General features: G+C 42.8%; 1 pseudogene; it reads right to left on the minus strand.

Annotated features, from left to right (window-relative positions):
- Nucleotides 1–12,667: 12,667 nt before the first annotated feature.
- LOC145040270 (ranBP2-type zinc finger protein At1g67325-like) lies at nt 12,668–16,029 on the minus strand (annotated as a pseudogene).
- Nucleotides 16,030–27,426: the final 11,397 nt, after the last annotated feature.

Consider the following 27,426-nt stretch of genomic DNA (forward strand, 5'->3'; position numbering starts at 1 on the left):
AGGACTATGTTTATGAAGATGTTCGAATGAATAGCTAATAGTTTATCTTTCAGTACTAGAATTGAAAAGGATTGCAAGCATAAGGGTTGTTGAAGAGGAATATACATGTCGCAACGGTGGGATCGACAGCTGTCTCGCCTTGTCCTATAGCTAGGACTCTTCCAGTGTTTCCAGCTGTGTCTGTCTTGGGGCAGTTTCTCTTATAATGACCAACTTCACCGCAACCATAACAGGCCTGACAGATGCCCGCTCTGGAAGCTTGATTTGTTGGTGTTCTGCAACTTCGTGCAAGGTGACCCTCTTGGCCACAATTTTTGCAAAATTTCACACGATAGGGACCGGGGATGCGGTGGTGGTAACTGTATTGGTTACACCACGGGAGAATATCGGCATATCCGGTGATAGGTGCTTGGGCTGGGAAACCGATGACAGAAACAACAGCAGGGGTAGTGGAAGTGTGGACTGCCACTATCTGCTATTTCTTTGAGAACTCGTGTGAAGGCTGAATTTTCTCCTTTGTCTCCCAAAATTTTCTTTTCTCACCACTTCTCTCTGTCGCCTCAGGAGTGGTGGCCGCTTCCTCTATGTCCTCACTATGGTCGATCAAGATTTGCGCTAGGCATTTGGCACTGTTGTATGTATCTGGCTTCGCAGCTAAAACGTTCCCTTTAGTTGGCTGGGTCAACCCCTAGATGAACCTCTCAACCTTTTTTCTTTCCGGGTTAACCATCCCCGGACAAAGAAGTGCCAAGTCGTCAAACCTTGAAGTCTAAGCGGATATATCAGAACCTTTCATCTTCAGGTTCCAGAGTTCATGCTCCAGCTTCTGTATTTCGCCCCGAGGGCAGTACTCTGCGCGCAGAAGTTCCTTCATGACTTCCCAACCCATAGCATTTGCTACAGGTAGGGTTAGCGATTTGACTCGACTATTCCACCAAGTCAAATCTTTATCGGTGAACGTGCAGGCGACAAATTTCACCTAATCAGATTTTGAACAGGCACAGATCTCGAAGATAGATTCGATTTTCTCTAACCACCTAGTTAGGGAAATGACACCTCTTGTGCCATCGAAGAATGTGGGTTTCGCATACATAAAGTCCTTATAGGAACATTCATTCCGGTGTCCCTGGCTACCTTCCTGGTTTTGGGTTTGGGTACCACGCCCTGAACCACCGGGGTTTATGTGAGACATGGCGGCTGTCACTGCGGCAGCAACAGTTGCCTGGAACATGACAGGATCAAATTGAGGAGGAGGTGATGGCAGAGGGTTGTTGTTGTTCTTTGAACTGGGTCTCTTTCTTGGAGCCATCTTGATCTAAAAAGATCAAGAAAGAGAGGATGGCAAGCCTTCTGAATTGAATCAAGAGATATGCTACAAGGGATATCTCATTATGATAGATATAGAATTCTATTAAGCGATAAAGCGGGACAGAGTTATCAAAGCAGATAGACTATCGCTAAGGAATGATTGAGGAGCAACGCTGGAATGAGGATTTCTATAATGAATTTGGCTCGAGAAATACTCCCATAGTATTTCATGTGTGACTGCAACGACAGCTCGTTTTTTGGGTATTGGGTAAGCTTTAGGCATGCCGCACACGACAGTCACTCCTAGCAGGTTTAACCGCAACGTACAACACCCATTTACTTATGTTTCGTTCTACTTGTAGTTACGGATTTCGATGGTTGGGTATACTTCATTGGTTTTGAACATTCTAACACTTCCTAAGTGTACATGCAACCCTAATAACCTTGGATCTATGTTTGTCTAATTATCATGAAAAGTTGATTTCCATGGCTATGATCTTATCTAGCATACATGGGGAACAATTTTAACTAAAATAATAGATAGAATTACATACCTTGTTGTTGTGGGTGTTCCTTGAAACCTTGTGAGCCTAGCACCCCAAGTGTGATGCCTCAAATGCTTCACAAAACACCAAATGCTATGGAGTAAACTTTTAGAGAATGTATTGATGGGGTTTGTACATAAGAACATTCCTATGTGCACATACAAACCCTAATGCTTGGATCTAGGTTTCTCTAATTAAACATGCATTGAATCCAAGACTCCTAATGGCTAATTAGGTATAAGAACAATACAAAACCAGAGTTAAAAGCATACCTTGAAACACTTGTTTGATCTTCTTGTTCATGGAGCTTTAGAGTCACAATTATCACTCCTCTAATGGCTTACAAACACCAACTAGCAAAGAGAATGATTTGAGAGAGAGGAGAGAGGAGGAAATTGGCCAGGGTATCCTTGCTGTAGAGGAGGTGCCGATTTCCCTATCCCAAGGGGTCTATTTATACTTGTAAGGCTCCTAGGGTTTCACCCTTAAACCCTAATTGGATAACTTAGACTCTCAGCAATCCCAATCCTTTCCATAGATAAGCCATGGATGAATTTGAGGCTATCCCAAGCCCTAGAATTCGTCCAACCCATATCCTCTAAGGATTTACAGCCTAAAGTTAACTATCAAGCAATTGACAGTTTATACCCTCTTATTTAATTAATCTCGTTAAGTCACCAAATTAATACTAATTAATCTATGACTTATATTAATCAAATAACAATATTATTTGTAGCACCTGGTTCCTGGTATATAAATCTTATTTGAGTATTTCCCATTTTAGCCTTGGACTCGGCGAGTCATAGGTCCGACTCGCCGAGTAGGGACGAGACCCAGGACGCGTTTAAGTTGGCGACACGGCGATTCCATATCCTGGACCCGGCGAGTCACCGCTGTTGGATAAAACCCTAAGTTTCTGGGGTTTGCACCCTATTTAAACCTCATATCCGCCCCTTGCCAGCCCCCATTCACCCTCAGAGCTCCCAACATCATTTATACCCTTATTTCCTTGAGAGATTGAAGTGTTTTGGTGTGTTCTTGAAGATTTTGAGTAGAAAGAAGAGTAGATCAAGAAGAGGAGAAGGAGGCTAGGCATCTTTGTGTCATCTCAATGTTTTCTTTGAGTTATAGCTCGTTTCCCCTCTGTTTTCAAGCTTGTAGTCTCTTTTAGCTTCATGGAAGTCCTTCTTGAGCCATTCCCCAAGCTTGTTTGTGCATTGTGGGTTGTAATAAGTTGTTAGCCTTTAGATCTAGGCATGATTTAGTCCCTAGAGCTTGGATCTAATGCCTTTATGGGGTCATATTGCATGAAAGCCCTAGATCTACCCCTTTTGGTGCACTTTGAGCCCTAAAATCCATATTGGTGAATATCTACACGTAAAGTTGGAAACTTTACGTGTGATTCGTGTCCTAGAAGCCCAGATCTGTGAATGGCATGGACTAGAATCGAGAAAATCGGTGTAGTTAATGGGAGCATGGAAACGACTCGGCGAGTCGTTCATGTGACTCGACGAGTCTGCTCGCGAGTCACAAAATTTGTCCCTTTTTCGTAGTGTCGAGTGAGTAGTGAGTCATGGGGTATGACTCAGTGAGTCGGAAGCTGAACTCATCTATGGAGGTACTCGGCGAGTCAATGCCCTGACTTGGCGAGTCCAAGGCAATCTTCATAGATCAAGAACAGACTCGGCGAGTTGTTCATACAACTCGGCGAGTCTAAGCATGAGTGTTCATCGGATGAAGATGAACTCGACGAGTTGTTCATACAACTCGGCGAGTAGGACGAAGAACTTCAATGTCAGTTTAGAAGAAGAACTCGTCAAGTCATAGCCTAACTCGACGAGTAGAATCAGGGACTCAAGACAATCGTCTGGATAGGAACTCGGCGAGTTGGTGAGCCAACTCGTCGAGTCGGGTCAACTGAAAGTTGACTCTGACTTTGACTTAGGGCTAGACCTGGGGTAAAATGGTCATTTTACCCAAAGGACAGTTAGCAGTGTTTGATTGAGTATGTTGTGGGAATTGCAGCCGGAGGATTTCCGGAGCAGCAGCAGTAGCAGTCAGTCAGTTCCCGGTCAGTTCAGCAGCTACTTTGAGGTGAGTTACCTTCCAGTAGTGGTAGGTCTAAGGCCACAATGTCGGCCCACCAGTAGGAGACGTATGATAGATGATTGTCTTTGTGATATCATCTAGGTTTGCTACTACTTGTTATGTTATATGCTAGCATGATACGTTATACGCGATAGTAGTAGAGTTCGGTTGTTAGGACCGCAGGGTAGTCAGACACCCTAGAAATGTCTGACAGTATGTGATGATATGTTTGTATGTTGGCCTGTTATGTTATGCGATAGAGGTAATAGGAGGGGACCAGTCCCCGAGGATTGGTTGTTAGGACCAATGGGTAGTCAGCACCCCAGAATGGCTTGACATGGGTAGTCGGCACCCCAGAATGGCCGTATGGGTAGGTCGGCACCCCAGAATGGCCGTACCGGGTAGTCAGGCACCCCAAAATAGCTTGGCAATATGTATGTTATGCGTTTGTATGGTATGGGGTATGTTGGGGGAACTCACTAAGCTTTGTGCTTACGTTTTACAGTTTTGGTTTCAGGTACCTCTTCTCCGAAGGGGAAGGAGCTGGCGCGGTAGCGGCACATCATGCACACACTCTGGTTTCCGCATTTACGAGATTCACTGGGATTTGTACTCTGATATTTTAATGGGTTGTATGGTTTGGCTTTTAGACATGGTTTACGTTATGTTATGGTTTGATCAAACAATGTTTTTAATTGCTAATGTTTTCTAAAGTAATGTTTTCGAACGAAATTTTCGGACGTGAAAATTGGGTCGTTACAAGTTGGTATCAGAGCCCTGGTTTGAGGGATTCGGACTCACCTTCGGGGGTGTCTGAACTCAAATCTAGGGATTAAAATATATTTTTTTTAAAAAAATGATTTCTAACAAGGAGAAAAGAGTTCAAGAAAGAACAAAAGTGTGTGTGATGTGCGCGACCGGCCGAGCTCAAGTAAGTATTCCCCAAAGTACCCATACCAGTTTATGTTATGTTTATCAGCTTTTGTAGAACAGCATGCTAGAATTGGACTATGGATCTAGGAATGATGCCTTACGTGCCTGCCTTATGTGTTCCACCTATATGTGAATTGCATGCTTGTATAGTGTAGACAACGGTAGGGTAGCCTGTTAGGGTATGCCATGTAGTATGAGCTAACACGGTGTGCTAGTTCAGTTCCTCTCTATGAGAGCGGAATTGTTTAAAGTCGTTTCCCTTGTCCGAATGTTGCTTGCTTCGTGCTACGTGGGACTCCGAATAATGGGAATTAGCCATTAGGCGAATACGTCACATCACATGTGATCAGAGTTGAATAATCTTAGAGTACCGGATTTGATCCTACTGCGCAACTCTTGTTTGAGTCCAACCGTTGTCGGGACGAGTCGGGTACTCGAAGGATTATCTGAGTCTCGTCGCATGTGATGGTGTTCGGGTGATGGCTAATTGGCATTACAAAGAGGCCTGCAGCAGCTGAGGATTGGATCGAGTAGAGCCGGAGATTTCCCTAGGGCGAGCCTGGGATGAGTATAGTAGTAACCAGCCTTAGTGTAAGGGATCTGGTGGAGTCGAGGCAGTCCTTGAAGAAGGTACGGATAGATGTGGAAGTTAGTATGGGCCCGTACTACTGAAAGTAGAGGATCCGTACCCGAACCAAGGAAGGCCAAGACAAGACCAGGGAACTTGTAAGTAGCTATGATCCCTCAGGGAGCATCAGTATATCAAATGATTGTTGTGATGTATTGCAGAATGGTGGTACTTCGATCGAGGTCGGTGGACGGCGGTTCTGGAGAGGGGTCAGGTTCGGGATCAGGTTCCGAGCCGGTAGATGAGGGACTACGTGAGTTCCTCGCATCAGAGATCACCAGGGGTATCCTTGAGTTGACTCCCATTATCTTCGGGTCGATCAAGGAAGGGATCATGGAGATGATGGAGGATCGCCTGCGGGTATTCAGGAGTGATTTGGCATCTGGCCAGTCGGGGTCACGCATGTTGTCCTTCAAGGACTTCAGGGGTAATGGTGCGCCGGATTTCCATGGGGTAAAGGACCCCATTGCTGCCAGGCGATGGATTGCAGACATCGAGTCTGCACAGTTGACTAGCTTCTGCCCCGAGGGGTCGAAGGTAAGATATGAAGCGGGGTGTTTACGGGACCGACCCCGGGATTGGTGGGAGTCAGTGGGTGACTCGTTGGGAGCCTCAGCTATCGAGCCTATGACCTGGTCGGACTTTGTGACCAGCTTCACGGCAGAGTTTGCGCCGGCTGTCGAGCTTCAGTAGCTGGCCAGGGAGTTTCTAGATATGAGACAGACGACGGAGACTGTGGTGGAGATAACCGCCAAGTTCCGGGAGAGGGCTTTGTTGGTGCCCTAGTATGCTGGTGACGAGGATATGAGGAGGACTCGTTATCACGATATGCTTCGAGCTGACATCCGGGAGCATGTTAGCTTTTCAGCTTGCCCTACCTTGGACTCTATGATCGCCAGGGCAAGGGAGATGGAGATAGATTTGGAGCACATCTGGAAATGGAAATTAGAGGAGGGACAGGCAGGAGGGGCTTCGGGGAAGAAGCCCAAGGGATCAGATGGTAGGCCGAAAGGCCAATCAGGACCGGGCCGCTACAGGAAGTGCGGCAGACCGTACGAGGGGGCGTGCAGGATGGGATCATCAGGCTGCTACAAGTGCGGCAAGTCTGGGCACTTCAGCAGGGATTGCACTGCTCCGGTAGCAATTATTCAGACATCAGAGTTTTTGTGTTTCCACTGCAACCAGAGGGGCCACAAGAAGGCCAATTGCCCCCAGTTGACAATTTCAGCGCCGGTGAAGGCGCCAGCTCCAGCGACCCTGCAGATCACGGATGGCCGGCAGGGCAAGGCAGAGGCTCCGGTGGTGAGGAGCCGAGCATTCTAACTAACTACCGAGGAGGCACGCGCCGCACCCGATGTGGTGACGGGTATGATTATTTCCCTCTATCTTTGTTTTATGATGTCATGATATTGATATGTGCTCCGTGTGTATATATATGCATTAGGATCGTTCCATGTGAACGACATCCCAGTTCAGGTATTGTTCGACTCGGGTGCATCCCGATCGTTCGTTTCTCTTGCGCTTAGCAAGAGGTTTCATGAGACTTCAGGCGAGTTAGATTTCCCTTTAGAAGTAGAGATTGCCGATGATCGATCGGTGCAAGCATCGATGGTGTTTCGAGATTGCGTTATGCGACTGTTTAAGGAGCGTTACCTGGTAGACTTGGTTCCCATTCCATTGCGTGGGAACAAGGTGATTATTGGCATGGAATGGTTGAGCCCTAATAAGGCGGTGATAGACTGCGTGCAGCAGCTAGTGCGGGTCAGGACCCCAAGTGGGGGAGAGTTAGTGATTCATGGCGAAAGGCCGCAGTGTGGACCCACTGTATGTTCAGCAGCGAGGGCTAGGCGCTATCTTCAGCAGGGATGCGCGGGATATGTCGCGTATGTGATGGATACCCGGGAGGCGGGTAAGGCGACCGTGAGCGAGGTTCCAGTGGTTCGAGATTTTGCAGATGTTTTCCCGGAGGAGCTACCTGGGATACCTCCGGAGCGACAGGTGGAGTTCAGGATTGACCTTATTCCCGGTGCGGATCCGATAGCCAAAGCACCGTATCGGTTGGCCCCTCCCAAGATGCAGGAGTTGTCTACGCAACTGCAGGAGCTGCTAGACAAGGGATTCATTCGTCCGAGCAGTTCGCCTTGGGGAGCCCCGATTCTATTTATGATGAAGAAGGATGGGTCGCATCAGATGTGTATAGATTACCGGGAGTTGAACAAGGTGACGGTGAAGAACCGTTACCCACTCCCGAGGATTGATGACCTCTTTGACCAGCTTCAGGGATGCATCTTGGTTCTCCAAGATTGACTTGCATTCGGGTTATCATCAGATGAGGTTCAGGGAGGAGGATACGCAGAAGACCGCGTTTCGAACACGCTATGGCCACGATGAGTTTGTGGTGATGCCGTTTGGGCTCACCAATGCTCCTACCGCGTTCATGGACCTCATGAACCGCGTTTGTAGACCGATGTTGGATCGGTCTGTGATAGTCTTTATCGACGACATCTTGGTTTATTCCAAGACTCAGGAGGAGCATGAGGAGCATCTGAGGGAGGTGTTGGAGACCCTGAGGAGGGAGAGCTTGTATGCCAAGTTCTCCATGTGTGAGTTCTGGCTGCGCGAGGTGCAATTTCTTGGGCACCTCGTCAACCAGAACGGGATTCTGGTCGATCCGGCCAAGGTCGAGGCCGTGATGAGATGGGAGGTTCCGAAGTCTCCATCCGAGATTCGGAGTTTCCTGGGATTAGCGGGCTACTATCGGAGATTTATCCAGGATTTCTTCAAGATAGTCGTACCCATGACGCGGCTGACGAAGAAAGTCGTGGTCTTTCGGTGGGGACCCGAGCAGCAGGCTGCATTTGAGACACTAAGACAGAGATTGTGTGAGGCGCCGATCCTAGCCCTGCCAGAGGGCGTAAAGGATTTTGTGGTTTACTGTGATGCGTCCATTTCAGGGTTGGGCGTAGTTCTGATGCAGAGGGGGCATGTCATTGCCTACGCTTCGAGGCAGCTCAAGCCTCATGAGGCGAACTACCTGACGCACGATTTGGAGTTGGGGGCTGTGGTCTTCGCCCTCAAGATTTGGCGACATTACCTCTACGGGGTTCGTTGTACCATCTACACGGACCACAAGAGTCTGAGGTATCTCATGGACCAACCGAATCTGAACATGAGGCAGCGTCGGTGGTTGGATGTGGTGAAGGATTATGATTGCGAGATCCTTTACCACCCGGGGAAGGCCAACGTGGTGGCCGATGCGCTTAGCCGCAAGGCGGCGCCGATCAGGGACGTATGCATGAGGATGACCGTAGTGACTCCCCTATTGGAGCGAATTCGGGAGGCTCAACAGGAGGCTATCAAGGAGGGGCATCGGAAGAGCGAGCGTGTGGTGGGTCAGGTGTCCTCCTTTGATTATGATAGTCGGGGTCTATTGACACTACACCATAGGGTGTGGGTGCCGTATCATGGGGGCGTCCACCAGATTTTGATGGATAAGGTGCACAAGTCCCGATTCTCTATTCCTCCCGGAGCGACGAAGATGTATAGGGATCTCCGTCTGGACTATTGGTGGCCCTGCATGAAGCAGGATGTGGCATGGTACGTTGAGCGTTGCTTGACCTGCAGGAAGGTCAAGGCCGAACATCAGAGACCGCATGGTAAGATGCATCCGTTGGACATTCCACTGTGGAAATGGGAAGATATCACCATGTATTTTATTACAAAGCTTCCCAGGACCGCGCGTGGAGTGGATTCGATTTGGGTCATCCTGGACCAACTGACCAAGAGCGCTCACTTTATTCCAATTCAGGAGAGCATATCGGCCGAGAAATTGGCCGATATCTATATCAGCGAGATCGTGGCGCGGCACGGGGTGCCGGTATCGGTGATCTCGGATAGGGATGTGCGTTTCACTTCTAGATTTTGGAAGAAGTTTCATGACGAGTTGGGCATTCGCTTGCATTTTAGCACCGCCTTTTCACCCCCAGATGGATGGTCAGAGTGAGCGGACCATCCAGACTTTGGAGGACATGTTGCGGGCGTGTGTGTTAGATTTCGGTGGTTGCTGGGATACCTATCTTCGCTTGGCTGAGTTCTCATACAACAATAGCTACCACGCAAGTATTGACCGACCACCATTCGAGATGTTGTACGGGCGGAGGTGCAGAACCCCGATATGCTGGGGTGAAGTTGGCCAGAGTATCATGGGCAACACCGAGGTGGTGCTCGAGACGACCGAGAGGATCCAGTAGGTTCAGAGCAGACTTCAGACTGCTCAGAGTCGGCAGAAAAGTTACGCTGACAAGCGTCGATCCGACTTAGAGTTCCAAGTCGGGGATATGGTTCTCCTGAAAGTGTCGCCTTGGAAAGGCGTCATTCGATTCAGGAAGCGGGGCAAGTTGGGCCCAAGATTCATCGGACCGTTCAAAGTTGTAGCTCGGGTGGCAAGGTGGCGTATAGGCTGGATCTGCCAGCCGAGCTCAGTCAGATCCATAGCACTTTCCATGTTTCTCAGCTGCGGAAGTTCCTAGTGGACGATTCAGCGGTAGTACCGTTGGAGGATATTCAGGTTGATGACAGCTTGAATTACATTGAGCGCCCAGTTGCAATACTCGATATGAAGTCGAAGGATTTGAGGAACAAGAGGGTAGAACTAGTGATGGTGCAATGGCAACACCGCAAGGGTTCGGAATGGACTTGGGAGCCGATGGACGAGATGATGGAGCATTACCCCGAGCCGTTTCAGGATCGAGCAGCAGACTTCGAGGACGAAGTCTAAAGTAAGTGGGGGAGATTTGTAGCACCTGGTTCCTGGTATGTAAATCTTATTTGAGTATTTCCTATTTTAGCCTTGGACTCGGCGAGTCATAGGTCCGACTCGCCGAGTAGGGACGAGACCCAGGACGCGTTTAAGTTGGCGACTCGGCGAGTCCATATCCTGGACCCGGCGAGTCACCGCTGTTGGATAAAACCCTAAGTTTCTGGGGTTTGCACCCTATTTAAACCTCATATCCGCCCCTTGCCAGCCCCCATTCACCCTCAGAGCTCCCAACATCATTTATACCCTTATTTCCTTGAGAGATTGAAGTGTTTTGGTGTGTTCTTGAAGATTTTGAGTAGAAAGAAGAGTAGATCAAGAAGAGGAGAAGGAGGCTAGGCATCTTTGTGTCATCTCAATGTTTTCTTTGAGTTATAGCTCGTTTCCCCTCTGTTTTCAAGCTTGTAGTCTCTTTTAGCTTCATGGAAGTCCTTCTTGAGCCATTCCCCAAGCTTGTTTGTGCATTGTGGGTTGTAATAAGTTGTTAGCCTTTAGATCTAGGCATGATTTAGTCCCTAAAGCTTGGATCTAATGCCTTTATGGGGTCATATTGCATGAAAGCCCTAGATCTACCCCTTTTGGTGCACTTTGAGCCCTAAAATCCATATTGGTGAATATCTACACGTAAAGTTGGAAACTTTACGTGTGATTCGTGTCCTAGAAGCCCAGATCTGTGAATGGCATGGACTAGAATCGAGAAAATCGGTGTAGTTAATGGGAGCATGGTAACGACTCGGCGAGTCGTTCATGTGACTCGGCGAGTCTGCTCGCGAGTCACAAAATTTGTCCCTTTTTCGTAGTGTCGAGTGAGCAGTGAGTCATGGGGTGTGACTCAGTGATTCGGAAGCTGAACTCATCTATGGAGGTACTCGGCAAGTCAATGCCCTGACTTGGCGAGTCCAAGGCAATCTTCATAGATCAAGAACAGACTCGGCGAGTTGTTCATACAACTCGGCGAGTCTAAGCATGAGTGTTCATCGGATGAAGATGAACTCGACGAGTTGTTCATACAACTCGGCGAGTAGGACGAAGAACTTCAATGTCAGTTTAGAAGAAGAACTCGTCGAGTCATAGCCTAACTCGACGAGTAGAATCAGGGACTCAGGACAATCGTCTGGATAGGAACTCGGCGAGTTTGTGAGCCAACTCGGCGAGTCGGGTCAACTGAAAGTTGAGTCTGACTTTGACTTAGGGCTACACCTGGGGTAAAATGGTCATTTTACCCAAAGGACAGTTAGCAGTGTTTGATTGAGTATGTTGCGGGAATTGCAGCCGGAGGATTTCCGGAGCAGCAGCAGCAGCAGTCAGTCAGTTCCCGATCAGTTCAGCAGCTACTTGGAGGTGAGTTACCTTCCAGTAGTGGTGGGTCTAAGGCCACAATGCCGGCCCACCAGTAGGAGACGTATGATAGATGATTGTTTGTGATATCATCTAGGTTTGCTACTACCTGTTATGTTATATGCTAGCATGATACGTTATATGCGATAGTAGTAGAGTTCAGTTGTTAGGACCGCAGGGTAGTCCGACACCCCATAAATGTCTGACAGTATGTGATGATATGTTTGTATGTTGGCCTGTTATGTTATGCGATAGAGGTAATAGGAGGGGACCAGTCCCCGAGGATCGGTTGTTAGGACCGATGGGTAGTCAGCAACCCAGAATGGCTTGACATGGGTAGTCGGCACCCCAGAATGGCCGTATGGGTAGGTCGGCACCCCAGAATAGCCGTACCGGGTAGTCAGGCACCCCAGAGTAGCCTGGCAGTATGTATGTTATGTGTTTGTATGGTATGTGGTACATTGGGGGAACTCACTAAGCTTTGTGCTTACGTTTTACAGTTTTGGTTTCAGGTACCTCTTCTCCGAAGGGGAAAGAGCTGGCGCGGTAGCGGCACATCATGCACACACTCTGGTTTCCGCATTTACGAGATTCACTGGGATTTGTACTTTGATATTTTGATGGGTTGTATGGTTTGGCTTTTAGACATGGTTTAGGTTATGTTATGGTTTGATCAAACAATGTTTTTAATTGCTAATGTTTTCTAAAGTAATGTTTTCGAACGAAATTTTCGGACGTGAAAATTGGGTCATTACATTATTTACAGATTTGCGCATCATAATTTTAAATGTTTAAAAAATATATTATTTACAGATTTACCAATTTTCAAATTAAATTTGTATTTAATGTCTCATAATAGAAAATAAAATATCATATACAAAAAAATACAATGCATTGCATAAAATTTAATGTCATACAAATAATCATATACAAAAAATACAATCCATTGCATAAAATACAATCCCTAACTATCTAACCTATTATTACATTGCTATTAAGGGACATTTTGTTTCAGATATCATGTAAAAGACAAATCCTCCATGTCAAAAAATGTGTTATTGTCCATCGAGTGTAGATGACAAATAATGACTTGAACATTAGCTGAAACCAAAAAAAATTATTAATCACACAATCAAAAAGCTGAAACCAAAAAGCTTTTAATTACACAAGAAACAACACATCATCATGAGAAACTACTAACCTGCCCTGAATGGAGGTAGTTTTCTCCAGCCAACTTTGTTGGTGTGGACTGATAAAAGTTATAGCATGTCCTAGCAAGCTGCAAATAATACATATCCAAATTATTAGCAACTAAAAAAGCAACAAAAATAACAAATCTCTTCAGCCAGATTCAGGAACTTTCATTGAAGAGATAAAAATAAAAGAAAAGCAAAGCAACGATGTACTGAAGCAAAGATTCTTCCATAACCAACTGAAATGTCCATATAAGTCTTAGTCCCCATTATTATCCTAGGTGAAACAGTATGATTCTTAAGGAAACAAATTTATTGAAAGCAAAAACTGAATGAATGAATGAATAATTACATACTATCAAGATCAAGAAATTCTTTTTTAACCAGTATTGCAGTTAGCTGATAGATCCCAAAGGGTACGGTACTATTTACTTCCAAACATTGATAATATTGGAACTTGAACCCAAGAATTTGTGAAGCATTAGACTGCAAGAAATGCCCAGAACAGAAGAGATTGGATAATGTACAATTAGCCTTTCAGAAAAAGGCTTAGATAATGCATGCATTTTTATTCTGGGGGAAACTTCCCCAATTAACCTATTTTCACCAAGGGAGATCACCAATCAAAACGTAACTTCCCAAATTTATTCTGACCTAAAAGTAAATAAGGAAACTTTTAAAAACAAAGGAATTAATTTTTTTTTCGCAAGGCAACCAAACATGCCAGCCATGGAATGGAATCTTAAATTCCAACACCAAGCAAACATGCCCAATGATTGCAATTCTTTTATAGATCTCATCCCTTGAGAGAATATATTGTGAATCATGCACCCTTATAATAGCCTTTTAGTCGTTAATCGGGCATATTTAAGTGTTGTACCTTGGGGAAAACAGGGATCAGGTTCAAGAAGACATTGTTATCCGGATGAAGTTTGAAAGACTCTAATACCTAAATCAGTGAGTACAGTCAACTCAAGTACCTCATTTATTGCAACTTCAATACAAAGTCAAAAAAACTAGAAATGGTAGAACTTACAATGTCAAACACTCGGTTTGGATACAAACTGAAGAGCCTTGATTATGCCAACCGTCGCTGCTGATGTATTTTCAGAACAAATTTCATTTTGTTTCCTTTTCTCATAACATCAATCACATACTAGATATCTCCTTCTGACTTAGACCTTGAGACTTAAACCTCCAGCCAACCTTCTTCATAACGACCACAAATACCATTTTTTTGTAAATATATTTTTTATTGGATGCAAAGTTGACAAGACACAACAACCACAAATGAGTAAATAAATGTGGATTAAAAAAAAGACGACTATACCCTTCAACAAGAACTTTGCTAAAATGACCAAAGGGAGATGATGACTGACTGGAGTAAAAAAGAGCTGCTAATAGCTTTTTTGACTTTTACATTTATAAAAAAGTTTTATAGAATTAGAAAATGTAAATGGAAAGAAACACATTTTTAAGCAACATAAGTTTGATGAAAATGAAAGTAAACAGACCTGATCGTTTTCTTCTGCTTCTTCTGAAGGGGATTTCCCGGATTCTAATGGTTTTTCAGCACCACAGTTTTGTCTACTGCATTTTGTTCTGAATGGATAGTTTATGTTGTTACAATGATCACACTTCCAGCTCCCATCAGGCATATCTCCTTCTGAAAACAAACACATTATCATTTATGATTTCTGAATATCAAAGCTATGATTTCCAAAAACAAAATTTAACTTACTGAAGTTCTTTCCTGACTTTGAAGCCTGGAAACAAATTCAAACAAAAAAAAATTTCATCATAACATTTAGTCAATTGTTGTTTAAGAAATACAGAAGATGAAACTAGGTGTAAAGAAAAAATATTAAATACCTGAGATCCTGGCTTAGGTGTATTGCATTTTCTCATGTTACAAACTGTCCTAAACGAGAAATTCACATTTCCACAATTAGGGCATACCCAATCATTGTCGCTTTTTCCATCTAAAATATAAAATAATAATAATAACATTAGCTATCTGTTCATCCCAAAATAAAATCAACATACAAAATGTTTTCAACACCTTTCTTTGCTTTCTCTTCTGGATAAAACCCAGGTCGTAGACCCTATCAATTTTCATGGGTCAAAACAGTCAATTCATTATAAATTTATAACAAAAAGATTTTAATACTTATACAACCATACCATTGGAGTGTGGCCCAAAGGCAAGTATCGATCCATCATCGGAGGTACTCCATACATACCAACTATATATATATATATATATATATATATATATATATATATATATATATATATATATATATATATATATATATATATATATATAAATTAAAAAAGGAGAAAAATAAAAGTTATTATATTTAGTGTACCTATGATTGAGCCACCAGAGTAGGGGTGGGAGGGGTCTATAGGGGTTGCTGCCTCCACAAAGGTGAATTCCATAACTATAATTATAAGCAGAGGAACATGAACATCATAAGGAGGTGGCATAGAGAGAGAGGAGCCATAAGGTTGTACAGCAATATACATTGATGAAGGTGCACCAAAACCAACGTAATGACCAGCAGTAATAGATGAATACCCTTGTGGGGTCTGCATTGCCTTTCCACCAGATTTCTGTAACACAGTAAAACTATTAGTTGTAGTGTTGTACAAGTGTAACAGAAGTTGCAAGCTACATAAAGAGGGGACTAAAATGAAACAATGGGGGCTAAATGGTGTATAAATATAAACAAAATGTGGAAATTACAGAATTATGATCTGCTGGTCTACGTTGTGTACAATTACGCATATTGCATGTTGGCCTGAAAGAGAAATTCACATTTCCATAGCTAGGGCAAGTCCAATCATCTTCTCTACGACCCCCTGTTTATTAAAATAATTGGTTATGGGTATTATAGAAACACTAAATTACAAGTGAATTCTTAAGTCATCAAACCCTACTGAAGTACAATGTTGTAGTAGAAAAAGATGAAAGTAGAATGCTATGATAAGGAAATAGATGAAAGTACATAGTTTTTTCTTGAATTTAACCCATTAAATGTTAATCTTTAGATACAAAAGAAAATATGGAAAAACAAGATGTTATAAACTACAGTATACCTTAAGTTCATGGAGTTCAAGCAAACACTTTCACTAAAGGTCTTCACCTCTGCTTAAAGGTAATTCTAAATTCATGATAAAAAATATGAGTAAAGTTAAATGATATCTACAAACAACTTCACCTGCCAGTAAATATTCATGTAGAATTGTATAAGACATCAAATAAAGGTCTAGGGTGTTGGTTTACAGAGCATTAGGACTTTAATTCCTTAAAAAGATTATGGTAAAACAATTCGAATTCTATGAAAGGAGAATTCCATTTAAATACAATGTAATGTGATTTTAAACCATCAACATAGTAATAACTTCTTCAAGAAGGGGAACCAGAAACAATGAAAATAACAGAAATATATTGGAGTTGACTGGTCTCAATTCCATTACAGGATATCAAGCATTCTTGAATCCAAAGGCAAGAACATGGAAACAATGAAGGTGCTTTCTATCAATCTCCCATAATCAAATTTGCACCCTTGATGTAATTATGAAAAATAGGCCAAATGCAAAAATCAAGTTTATGCTGCCAAAAAGAAACTACATTTAACTATACAGAGATTACCAAGCAATCTGAATATTTCTCTACAATGTTAAAGTATAATAAAAATGCTTCTTATGTTCACCTTCAAGTTGTGTCAAACGATTTTAGATGTGGCTCTCGATCCGTTTTTCCCTTGTTTCTGCCATTTTAGAACCTGTTATGTGATTAGATCGATGTTTGACCAAAGCCTCCTCAAGGTCTACCATTAAATCTCCTCCATTTGGAAATGGAGAGTTATTTTGTAATGATATCAAAAAGTTAGGCAAACACACCATGTAATAGTTATAAGTAGAACATATTTTACACGGTAAATTCTCGTAAACATGAACAGTAGACCATAGGTCTAAACCTAAAACTGAAATTACATATCCATTGAACATAGGTCGCTCAAAGATGTTTGCTAAACCATACACAAATCAAAAACTACAAGGCAGTTCATATAGATAAACAGATAAAGAATTCAACTAGAGAGAATTGCATTGAGATTATTACAATTGAGCATACCATGATTAGCCCTAAGCTGTCAATTAAACTAAAACAACACAACCCACTGGTCGAACCAAATCCTTGCATTTCTGTACTAGGGTTTGTAAATGAGAAGCCGTGTTCCCCTTATTTGCTGAACGGATGAAGAAAAATGACCAAGGCTAGAAGAGCAACTGGACTAGGGTTTGTAAATGTGAGGAGTCATTGTAGATGGAGTAGGGTAGAGGTGAAGACAAGTTACGTTACCAATTTTATGTTGAGATTATTGTGTCTAATCGTCGCCATAAAGATACGATCAAGAGAGAATGGTCTTTGATTTTTGGAAGGAAGCGAGGGTGTTACAGAGAGGGGGGATCAGAATCGCGGGAGATCTAAGGAGAGAGTGAGCGGTCTTCGATCCGATCGAGAAAGAATCATCGCAATAAAGATACGATCGAGAGAATGGTCTTCATGTTTCTGGTGGTGGTGGATGTTAGGTTTTACAGAGAGAAGGAGGGGAGAAAATGAAGGTCATCGGCAGGTGGAGAGAAAAGAATGAGCGGGTCTTCAAAAACTTTGGGGATTTTGTTTCCACCGTATCATTTCCCGCCTTAAAGGCGTGTTTCATTAAAAAATTATAAAGCGACACTCTTACACGACGCACGTTTTATGAAAGGCGCCCTCCGCAGTACTTTTTTTTTCTTTTCTAACACTAATTTTAGGGCACGCATAAATGCGCGTCCTCAATCCTTAAAATTTTGGAAAACTGACATTAGTTTTTAGGGTACGTACAAATGCGCATCGTCTATCCGTGTGTGTCATTGTTTGCGCGTCATTAAAGCCCAGTTTTCTAGTAGTGTAATATCTATTCTCTCATAATAAATCATCCTACCAAGTTGATATGGTGAAGGCAACCCAAAAGGACCATGCACAATCGGGTCAAATACTTGCCTAATATAGTTGCAGCCTTAGACACTATTCCAACAGTCTCCCACTTGGAGAAGTCTAGTAACTATATGCACAAGTACAATCCGATTTGCAATCGTAGCTCTCAAAGACGCTGTCAAACTCTTATCTAATCCATCTTGTCCTTCAGATAAGGGATCCTACAGTCCTCTGTTAGATATCATGCTGACAATTATATGGAATGATTAGTCTAGCATTTGGTTTCTCGATTTCCGATTTATTTGACATAGAACTTAATCAAACACATCAATTAAGTTCTAACCGGGCCCGACACATAAGTCAAATCAAATCATCGAGCGGCCAAGATATCGCTTTTTCCTTCTTAGGATAAAAGTTACAGATAAACTTCGACTTATATGCATTTACTTATTCATTAAACAACTATACACAACAATGCATTTTATAACATCGAGTTACCAATGCGTTTTCGCATTATCAATGTACAATCAATTAACAAATAACAAACCATATATCTAGGTTTTAAGACTATATGATATTATCGTCTTGCGATCATCCTTTTATCACATTCCATAAGGTGATTCCAGCAAGCACGGGTTTGTTCTAATGCTCAAAACTAGTTCATAAGCACTCATGAACGTTGCAGCAATCTTTTGCTATGTCTAAAACCATTTAGACATTCTACACACCTATTCATGACAATCTTCATTCATATCTACTTTCGACATATGAACGATTGTGGACAATTTGAACAATTCGATTATTCTTAATAAACTCAATTATTCTGGAAGTCAAAACATGCAAAGTGAAACAATAGTTAAACAATTAACATAAGACAGTAACATTACTCATAAATAAAATTCCTTTATTTAATCATCAAATGTTAATTACATTTATCTATTATACGTTTCTAATACTATCTAATCTATGCTAATATCATCCTTCAGCCCAATACTCTTAGCATGCTGCAAATGCTTAACCCTACTCAGTTCCTTCGTAAGTGGATCTGCTGGGTTATCTTCTGATGATATCCTCTTCACTACGAGTTTTCCTTCTTCTACATGATGTCAAATAAAGTGATATTTTCTGTCGATATGTCGTGATCTACCATGATCTCTTGGTTCCTTGGTCAAGGCAACCGCTCCTTCATTATCACATAAAATATCCATGGGCTCCTTTATGGCAGGTACAACTCCAAGATCACCAATGAAGTTCTTCAGCCACATTGCCTCCTTCGACGCTTCGCTCGCTGCAATGTACTCTGATTCACACGTTGAATCAGCTACGGTTTCCTGCTTAGAAATTTTCCAAGTTACTGCTCCTCCATTCAGGGTAAAAACCCAGCCCGACTGCGAACGGTAGTTGTCTCTGTCGGTCTGAAAGCTGTCGTCACTATACCCTCACACCTTTAAGTCATCACTCCCTCCAAGGACTAAGAACCATTCCTTCATCCTCCGAAGGTACTTAAGGATATTCTTCACCGCAATCCAATGGGCTCTACCAGGGTTCCCTTGATATCTACTAACCATGCTCAAAGCAAAGGCTACATCAGGGCGAGTACAAGTCATAGCGTACATGATTGAGCCAACTGCGGAAGCATATGGAACTCGGCTCATTTCCGCTATCTTGGCTTCGGTACTCGGACTTTGATTCTTACTCAACATAACATTGCTTTGTATCGGTAATTCTCCCTTCTTCGAGTTTTCCATACTAAAACGTTTTAGTACCTTCTATAAGTAAGTGTTCTGACTAAGTCCTATTAGTCTCTTACTTCTTTCTCTTACTATCCTTATTTCCAAAATATAGGAAGCCTCTCCGAGGTCCTTCATAGTGAAGCACTTCCCGAGTTAGGACTTAACCTCCTGCAGAGTCGGGACATCGTTTCCTATGAGTAATATTTCATCGACATATAAAACGAGGAAGCTTACTACACTCCCACTTGCTTTGACATATACACACGATTCATCTTCGCTTCGTACAAATCCAAACTCTTTGACTTTCTCATCGAAGCAACGATTCCATCTGCGAGACCCTTATTTCAGTCCATAAATGGAATTCTCAAGCTTACACACTCTATTCGGATGCTTCAAATCCACAAACCCCTCTAGTTGAGCCATGTAAACATCCTCAGCCAACTTCCCGTTAAGGAAAGCGGTCTTGACATCCATTTGCCAAATCTCAGAATCATGAAATGCGGCAATAGCTAGCATCACTCTAATAGATTTTATCTTCCCAACTGGTGAGAAGGTCTCTTCATAGTCAAATCCGGGAGTTTGAGTAAAGCCCTTCACAACCAATCACGTTTTATACGTGTGTACCTTTCCATCCACGTCGGTCTTCTTCTTGAAGATCCATTTGCACCCAACGGTCTTACATCCGGGCACATTTTCAACCAAATTCCAAACTTGGTTATCATACATGGATTGGATCTCGCTATCCATTGCCTCTTTCAACTTTGCAGACTCTAAGCCTGCCATGGCTTCCTTATAGCTATTAGGTTCATCAAGGTTTATTAGTGTACTATCACTAATATACGTGTCCCCTTCGGTAGTAATATGAAAACCATACAACTGGGGTTAAACTCTAACTCTTTCGGAACGTCTAAGAGGTAATGATACGTCAATCGGTTCAACCGGAGTTTCCTCCTCGGGTTGATCGCCAGTGGTAGAGGTTCCTTCATCTATCAACTCTTAAATCTCTTCAAGATCGATTTGCCTCCCACTATCTCCTTGTCTTATGAGTTCTCGCTCTCGGAAAACTCCTCTCCTCGCAACAAAGACAACATTGTCCTTCGGTCTATAGAAGAGATATCCAAAGGATTTCTGTGGGTAGCCGATGAAAATACATCGCTCACTACGAGGTTCGAGCTTGTCGTGAGTATCTCGTCTTACGAAAGCCTCGCAACCCCAAACCTTGAAATGTGTTAACAAAGGAGCTTTTCCCGTCCACATCTCGTGAGGTGTTTTGGCAACCTTCTTAGTAGGGAATCGGTTGAGAATATGGGCGGCAGTCTCTAAGGCATACCCCCAAAAAGAGATAGATAGCGAAGCACGATTCATCATAGAGCGAACCATGTCCAACAAGGTTCAATTACGCCTTTCTGCCACACCATTCAATTGTGGTGTCCTAGGTGGCATCAATTGTGAAACTATTACACACTCCTTGAGATAATCGTGGAATTCAATACTTAGGTACTCTCCTCCTCGATCGGATCGAAGCGTCTTGATCTTCCTGCCCAATTGATTCTCCACTTCAATTTTGAACTCTTTGAACTTTTCAAAAGTTTCTAACTTTTGCTTGATTAAGTAGATATACCCATATCTACTATAGTCATAGGAAAAAGTCACGTAGAAGAGGTTTCCATCCTTCGTGGTAGATCTAAACGGTCTGCATACATCGGTATGTAAGGTCCAATAGACCCTCACCCCTTTCGCACGTACCAGCAAAGGGCGACTTAGTCATCTTTCCAAGTAAACAAGACTCGCATGTGTCATCTTCCCTAAGGTCGAATGACTCTAACACTCCATCCTTTTGGTGTTGGGCTATATGTTTCTTGTTGATGTGTCCAAGACGACAATGCCATAAGGATGCCTTATCCATACTATTGGAAGAATCCATGCATAAAACATCATTTCCTAAGTTATCAACAATCATAACAGATTCATAAATTCCATTACATGGTATAGCTTCAAAGTAAAAGACACTATTCAAATAAGATAAAATAGAACCATTCTCATTATTAAAAGAAAATCTAAAACCTTGTCTAAACAAACCATGAAATGATGTTTCTAGCCATTTCTAGCGAATAGCAACAATTGTTCAAATCTAAACATAAACCATTCCTAAGCACTAAAGAATACACTCCAATCTTGGTCACATGCGACGATCTTCTATTCCCCATGATTAGATTTATTCTTCCATGCTCCACGTCTCTACTTCTTCTTAGTCCCTGCACATTAGAATAAATGTGGTAACCACAACCGGTATAAAGAGCCCAAGAAGTATCATGAGATGAATCGTTAGATTTAATTGTGTATGTACCTGCAAAAGATGGCTTGATCTTTCCTTCCTTGATTGCTTGCAGGTACTCCGGGCAGCTTCTCTTCCAATGTCCTATCTTGTGGCAGTGGTGGCACTCTGCCTCCTTCGGGTTAGGGCATGGCTTAGCGGGATCAACTTTGGTCCCACTAGAAGAGGCACCATCTCGGGCTTTTACCTTGTGATAGTTCTTTGATAAAGCCTTCCTCTTCTTTCCCTTTCCTTGTCCAATTTCCAAGACAGGAGCGGCGGGCGGATTGGGAGTTGGTGCAACAGACTTCTCCTTGAAGTTGCTCTCAACGACCCTCAAGAGACCTTGGAGTTTTCTTAGGGTGACCTCTTCTTTGTTCATGTGATAGGTCATCCTAAATTGATTGTAGCTTGGAGGTAAAGAGTGAAGCACCATGTCGATCGCCAAGTCTTCCCCAAAGTCAACATTTAACTTGAGAAGGCGGTCGACATACCTTTGCATCTTTTGCAGGTGCACGGTAAGAGACTCTCCATGACCCATCTTAGCGGAAATCATGTTAGTGAAAATCTCATAATGCTTTTGTCTCGTGTTTTGATGGTATCTCTCCAATAAGTCTTGATGCATTTCGTACGAATACATGTCCTCGTAGGACTTTTGAAATTCGGGGTTCATAGTTGTGATCATGATGCAATGTACTTTCGTTGCATCACGCTTGTGAGTATCGAAAGCGGTCATTTCGGCGGGAGTAGCGATTTCGGGGTTGATTTGATGGGTTTTGAGCATTCTAACACTTCCTAAGTGTACATGCAACCCTAATAACCTTGGATCTATGTTTGTCTAATTGTCATGCAAAGTTGAATTCCAAGGTTATATTCCTATCTAGCATACATGGGGAACAATTTTAACATAAAGTATAGATAGAATAACTTACCTTGTTGTTGTTTGTGTTCCTTGAAACCTTGTGAGCCTAGCACCCCAAGTGTGATGCCTCAAATGCTTCACACAACACCAAATGCTCTTGGAAGAACTTATGAAAGAATACTCACTTCTTCAAAATTGGCCAAGCCCTCTTATTTCTTAGTGTAGCCGATTTTGGGTGGAGAACATGTTACTTATATAGTGTTGACACATCTAGGGTTAAACCCTAATGTGTCATGACTCTTCATTTCCATGACCCATGGGTTTGTAACTCCCATGGAGCATCCATGGAGCATCCTATGGGTGGAACCCAACTTGATAGTCCATGGAGCCTTTTAGCCCACTATACAAGATATGGATGATTTACATAATCAACCCATATATTTAATTAGTTATCTTTTGATCACTTAATTAATTCTAAATTAATTCTTTATCAAACTAATCAAATAATATTATTAATATATTAGAAGTTATAATATATTAATAATCTCCAAGTGTTATTTCTCTCATTTAGTCTATCCAATTGCATGGTGCCATGCAACCCAAATGGACCATGCCGGGTCGGGTCAAGTACATACTTGTAAGTAACAAATCATATCTCTAGGTTTAAAGATTTATATGATATTACCGTCTCACGATCACTCGAGATAGAATTCCATGAAGTGATTCCAGTGAGCGTGGGTTGAGTCCAATGCTCAGAACTTATGAGCACTCATGATTGTTGTAGCCTTGTCCCAGACCTCTACAACCAAACATGACAGTCTTGATTCATACCTACTTCCGACATATGACCGACTGTGGAGGTTTGAATAATATGTTATACCAAACAAAATTAATCTGGAAGTCAAAACATGCAAAAGAAATATAGTAAACGATCGACAAGAGATAGAAACACTTTACTCATAAATAAAACACTTTTATTCATCATCAAATGTCAATTACACTTTACAAATTTCGAGGTTATCTAACTACTAAATCTAATATCATCCTTCAGCCCTATGCTCCGAGCATGCTGGAGATGCTTAATCCGAGTCAGTCCCTTCGTGAGGGGATCTGCCGGATTCTCATCTGATGATACCCTCTTTGCCACGAGGAGTCCTTCTTCGATCCGATGTCTGATGAAATGGTATTTTCTGTCGATGTGTCTGGATCTCCCGTGATCCCTTGGTTCCTTGGCTAAGGCAACAACACTTTCACTATCACAGAAAATTTCCATTGGCTCTTTAATAGCTGTTACAACTCCAAGGTCTCCAATGAAGTTCCTCAGCCATAACGCCTCCTTTGCCGCTTCGCTAGCTGCAATATACTCTGATTCACAAGTAGAATCTGCCACTGTCTCTTGCTTGGAACTCTTCCATGAAATTGCTCCTCCATTTAGGGTAAAGACCCAGCCCGACTGAGAGCGGAAGTTATCCCTATCAGTCTGGAAGCTAGCATCACTATACCCTACAACTCTCAAGTCATCACTCCCACCGAGGGTAAGGACCCAGTCCTTAGTCCTTCATAGGTACTTGAGAATATTCTTTACCGCAATCCAGTGTGCCTTGCCAGGGTTCCCCTGAAACCTGCTAACCATGCTCAAGGCAAAGGCTACATCAGGTCAAGTACACGTCATAGCATACATGATCGAACCTACAGCCGAAGCATAAGGTACTCGACTCATTTCTGCTATCTCAGCCTCAGTGCTAGGGCTTTGTGTCTTACTCAACTTGGCGCTACTCTGGATGGGCAACTCTCCTTTCTTGGAGTCTTGCATTCTGAATCTCTTCAGAACCTTCTCCAAGTAGGTACTTTGACTAAGTCCAATTAGTCTTTTACTCCGATCTCTCAAGATCCTTATCCCCAAAATATAGGCAGCTTCACCAAGGTCCTTCATAGCGAAACACTTTCCAAGCCAGGACTTTACTTCCTGCAGGGTTGGAATGTTGTTTCCTATGAGTAGTATGTCATCCACATACAATACCAAAAAGCTAACTATACTCCCACTAGCCTTGACATATACACAAGATTCATCTTCACTCCTAGAAAAGCCAAATTCCTTGACCTTTTCATCAAAGCAAAGATTCCATCTGCGAGGTGCTTGCTTTAATCCATAAATGGACTTCTCAAGCTTACACACTCTATTAGGGTACTCGTTGCTGACAAAACCCTCTGGCTGACTCATGTAAACATCTTCCGCTAACTTCCCATTAAGGAAAGCGGTTTTGACATCCATTTGCCAAATTTCATAGTCATGAAATGCGGCTATGGCTAACAGAACCCGAATAGACTTGATCTTGGCTACCGGAGAAAAGGTCTCATCATAATCCACTCCAGGAATTTGAGAGAAGCCCTTTGCAACCAGTCTAGCCTTATAAGTGTGTACTTTACCATCCATGTCGGTCTTCTTCTTGAAGACCCATTTGCACCCTACAGTCTTTCGACCTGGTACATTCTCAACCAAGTTCCAAACCTTATTGTCATACATGGATTGTATCTCGCTATTCATAGCCTCTTTCCATTTAGCAGACTCGGGGCCTGCCATGGCTTCCTCGTAGCTGTTAGGGTCATCTTGACTTACTAGTGTCTCATCACTAATAAGTGTCTCACCTTCTGCAGTAATATGGAATCCATAGTAATGCTCAGGTGCACTCCTAACTCTCGTGGAACGCCTCAGAGGTACAGATTCGTCAATTGGCTCAACAGGAGTTTCCTCCTCAAGTTGAGGGCTAGAGTTTGAAGTTCCTTCACCACTTGACTCTTGAATTTCTTCAAGATCAACTTGCCTCCCAATGTCTCCTTGGCTTATAAACTCTCTTTCTCGAAAGACTCCTCTTCTTGCTACAAAGACCACATTGTCACTAGGTCTGTAGAAGAGGTAACTAAAGGATTGATGTGGGTAGCCGATGAAAATACACCTCTCGCTTTGGGGTTCGAGCTTATCATGAGTCTCGCGTCTCACGAAAGCCTCGCAACCCCAAATCTTGATGTGGTCTAGTTTAGGTACTTTACCAGTCCACATCTCGTGAGGAGTTTTGGCAACTTTCTTTGTAGGGATTAGATTAAGGATATGGGCGGCAGTCTCTAAGGCATACCCCCAGAATGAGATTGGTAGCGAAGCTCGACTCATCATGGAACGAACCATGTCCAACAAGGTTTGATTACGCCTCTCAGCCACACCATTCAACTGCGGTGTCCTGTGAGGTGTCAATTGTGAGACAATCCCACATTCCCTTAGATAGTTGAGGAACTCTGAACTAAGATATTCACCACCCCGATCGGATCGAAGCATCTTAATGTTCCTGCCCAATTGATTCTCGACTTCCTGTTTAAATTCCTTAAACTTCTCGAAAGTCTCTGACTTATGCTTGATTAAGTAGACATATCCATATCTACTGTAATCATTAGTAAAAGTCAAATAATAATGATTAGCATCCCTTGTGGCATGTTTGAATGGTCCACACACATCCGTGTGTATAAGGTCCAACAAACCTTCACCCCTTTCACACGAGCCTGTGAAGGGTGACTTTGTCATTTTTCCAAGTAAGCATGATTCGCAACTATCATTTGACTTTAGGTCAAACGACTCCAAGACTCCATCCTTTTGGAGTTGGCCTATGCGTTTCTTTCTTATATGTCCAAGACGACAATGCCATAATGATGCTTTATCCAAGTTATTATTAGTAGTAGAATCAATACACAAAACATTATTTCCTAAGTTATCTACAACAGATACATCTTCATACACACCATCACAAGGTAATGCTTTAAAATAAAGTACATTATTAAAGAAAGCATTAATCGAACCAACTTCATTATCAAACGAAAAGGTGAAACCTTGTTTGTACAATGCATGAAAGGAAATAATATTTCTTGCCATTTCTGGCGAATAACAACATTTATTCAAATCTAAATTTAACCCACTACTTAGCGATAAAGTATAAACTCCAATCTTGGTGACAGGTGTAACTTTCCTATTCCCCATGATTAAGTTTATTCTTCCTTGCTCCACATTCTCACTTCTTCCTAGTCCCTGCAAGTCACAACAAATATGAATACCGCAACCGGTATCAAGGACCCAAGATTTCGAATGGGGTGAGTTATTAGAAATGATAGTGTAAATACCTGCATGGTTGGGTTTGACTTTCCCATCCTTCACATCCTGCTGGTACTTTGGGCTGTTCCGCTTCCAATGAGCTTTTTCATGGCAATAGAAGCATTCAGCCTCTTTTGGGTCAGAAGAAGGAGTAATGAAACCTTTCTTGGTTCCACTTGAAGAAGAGCCATCAAGGGTCCGAGCCTTGGTACCCTTCGAAGATCTCTTTCTCTTCCTCCCTCGACTTTGCCCGATTTCCAAGACCGGAGTTGAGTCTGGAGTAGGAGTGATAGCAACCGACTTCCCCTTAAGACCTGTTTCTGCGGTCTTGAGAAGTCCCTGAAGTTTGCTGAGGGTGACCTCTTCCTTGTTCATGTGATATGTCATGCGGAATTGATCATAGCACGATGGTAAGGAGTGCAAAATGATATCTATTGCAAGCTCCTCAGGGAAGTTCACATTGAGCTTCAGCAAACGATCCACATACCTTTTCATTTTCTGCATGTGGCTCGTGACGGACTCTCCGTCCTTCATCATGGTTGTTAT

Source organism: Lactuca saligna, chromosome 4, assembly GCF_052625555.1.
Source record: "Lactuca saligna cultivar CGN05327 chromosome 4, ASM5262555v1, whole genome shotgun sequence".
In the NCBI taxonomy this organism is placed as follows: domain Eukaryota; kingdom Viridiplantae; phylum Streptophyta; class Magnoliopsida; order Asterales; family Asteraceae; genus Lactuca; species Lactuca saligna.